We start from the raw sequence: 3,165 nt of genomic DNA, 5'->3' as shown, positions 1-3,165 counted from the left end.
TGGTCTGTGCCGAAAAGACAGGGCGTACCCCTGGGAGACCACTTCTCGAACCCAGGCATCCGTGGTGGTATTGTGCCAGCACTGGGCAAATAGAAGAAGTCGGCCTCCCACTCTGAGGTCCCCCAGAGGGAGGCCCGTCCCATCAGGCCGCAGGTTTATCTTCCTGCTTGGAAGAAGGGCGCCGAGCACTCCAGGCTTGCTTCTTGGGTTTAGAGGCCGTCTTACTCGCAGACTGTCTCGGGAAGGACTGACCTTTCGCCTTACCCTGAACCCGAAAGGAACGAAAAGCCGAACTCCGAACCTTAGCAGGCAGTGCCGCCGAAGGGAGGAAGGCAGACTTGGATTTAGCCAGGGTGTCCACTATTTTGTCCAAGTCCGGACCAAATAGTAATTCCCCATTGAAAGGTAAGGCCTCCAGACCTTTCTTTGAATCAGAGTCCGCTCTCCAGGACCGCAACCATAAGGATCGGCGGGCAGACACCGCTGCAGCCGATACCCGCGAGGTCAGCAGACTAGCATCTAAAGAAGCTTCTCCAATGTAAGAAGCGGCGTCCCTCATTTGTCCCAACAACGCCCGCTGGACATCCGGAGCGTCGTCCGGGAAGGTATCTTCCAATGCATTGGCCCACCCCTCAATGGCCTTGGCCACCCAGGAAATGGCCATGGACGGTCGGGCCACCGCCCCGGAGAGGGAGTAAATAGACTTTAAGCAAGTCTCAACTTTCCTGTCCGTGGGATCCTTCAGCGAGGATATCGACGGTAATGGTAAGGTGGCGCCCCGAGTTAAACGGGTGACATGGGAATCCACCGCCGGTGGAGTTTCCCATTTTTTACAATGTGCCTCAGGGAAGGGGTAATTAGAAGCCAACCGCTTCTGAGGAAGGAATCTCTTACTGGGCGCCTGCCAAGCTACCGCCATATGATCCGTCAACTGATCAGACAGGGGAAACACCGCAGAAGCCACCTTAGTTTTTTTGAAACTAGGAAACTTCGACCTAGGAACCGGTGCCTCATCCTCTATAAGAAGAATAGCTCGCACCGCCCTAACTAGTGCTCGCACATTAATGGACGACTTGGTATCCATTTCCTGGACCGAGGCGTCCGAGTCAGTGTCATCAGGGACCTCCCCATCATCTGAGGAACCCTCTGAGTCCGATACCTGAGCAGCCCGTGCCATGAGTGGGCGTTTAGAAATCCTAGAAGGCATGTCAGTCTGCAACATTGACTGAAAAGCCGAGGAAGCGGCCGCCAAATTTTGCACGGAGTTGGAGAGCACATCCACCCATGGTGGAGGCGTCGCCATAGGGGCCTGAAAAGGTACCACAGGCTGCTGCGGCACAGGGGAAGCCTGTATATACATAGGCAACCCCCCAAAGGGACCAACTGATTGAGACCCAGGAGGACTCCGCAATAACTGCGGGACACCCGGGGAATGGGGGATGGTCGGCTGGGGCACCGCCCTAGTAGGGAGAGCAGTCGGGACCGACAGACGGTCCGCAATAGACACCAGCACTTGAGAAAACATCGCCCACGGTGGTTCCTGCGCCAGAGAAGGTCTGGATGGGCCAGGAGCCACCTGGCATCGACTACACAGGCCATCCTGTGACAAATCCTCCCTATCTACTCCTGCAGAACAGCGTCCGCAGGAGGCCAACACCGGAGCCACCGAGCGCTCAACCTCCTCGTCTGACATGACAGAATATATTATATATCTGGCACCAGGGTAGAAGTAAAACGCACTCACCGGTGTGCTGAACAACAGCCCACAATATGGCACTGAGTAGCACACAACTGTATGTGACGGACCTCACAAATACGTGATCTATATAAGTGAGGTCAGTAGAAACGCCCCTCCCCCACACACCTGCAGGGCTTGTAGGAGAAGTAAAGGGATAGGTATAAGCTGACAGTAAGCGGAAAATAAGCACAGACAGGCAGCACTAGCAAAAAGTCACATACCATGCAGGAAGATATACTCACTGCACCTTTACACTACAATCAACCTGCCCAGATTCAGTGTCTGGGAGGGCTATAGTGCTGTGTACGCTGTCCTTAATCAGGGGAGAGGTACACAGGGGGACCGGTCCGCGTGCTCCCTGAGATCTGCGCTGCCACTGGGAAAATGGCCGCTGGAGACCTCAGAGGAGGAGTGGCCGAGGAATCTGCAGCTCAGCGACGCCAGACTGCGTGCTGAAAGGCGCGCTGAGCTGAGGGGAGGAGCCGCTGACAGGGAAGGCTTCCTCCCCTGGCTGGCCATTAACCCCAGGGATGCTGGCTTCCCGCTTGCCGGTTATCCCTGGTGGTCTAGTGGTCCCACGGGTTATGGGGGGGGCCCGCCGCCACTGCCAGCAGCCTCCGGTCTGTCCCCCGGACCGGAGGCTAAAGGACTGCATTTAAGGCATTCCGCGCGCCGCCGCTAGCCAGCGACGCGCGGCTTACCTGAATCCCCGGCGACTCCGGCAGCAGTCCTGGGAGGTAGACAGAGTCCGGCTAGTACGGACTCTGCCCTCCCGCCGCGATCCCCAGATCAGTACTGGCGTCGCGGCGCCAGTCGGGGATCAGAGCGGCAGCGTGGGCGTCTGTACAGACAGCCCTTCGCTGCCGTCTGTAGTAAAAATAGATTAAAAATAAATAAAATTTAACTTAAAATAAAAGCTTTTGGGGGCTGCTCCTGCAGCCCCCCTGCGCGGTGACCGACTCCGGCCGGGCACCAGCTTACACTGGGGTGCCTGTGGCTCGGGGGCGGGGTATAGAGGAGGACCCAAGTGCATCCTGGGAGCTAAAAGCTTAACTGTGTGGTGCCCATGGATCCTGTTCCAGCTATAACCCCAAGGTCAACCCTGTGGACCCCCTATGGACCCTGAAGTAGAAAATAGTTTTACAAAGTAGTTGGTTTTACTTTACTTAATAAATGATTTTCTGTGTGTTGAAGGAAAAATGTTGCAACTTCTATTGAAAATCATTCAGTTGGCCAGTCTGACTGAACTACAAACTACAATCAACAAACGTGAACGCGCATGAACGATAATAGTTCGTTTATCGTTTTACACTGAACGATTTTTTGAAACGATAACGACATCGTTATAGTTAAATCATTCACAAAATCGGTGTGTGTGTACGCACCTTAACAGTTGATGAAAGCAGGAAACTGGTGCAGAAAACGGG

Source organism: Taudactylus pleione, unplaced genomic scaffold (genome assembly GCF_031769625.1).
Source record: "Taudactylus pleione unplaced genomic scaffold, aTauple2 ptg000190l, whole genome shotgun sequence".
NCBI classification, from domain to species: Eukaryota; Metazoa; Chordata; class Amphibia; order Anura; family Myobatrachidae; genus Taudactylus; species Taudactylus pleione.
This window is presented reverse-complemented; position numbering follows the sequence as displayed.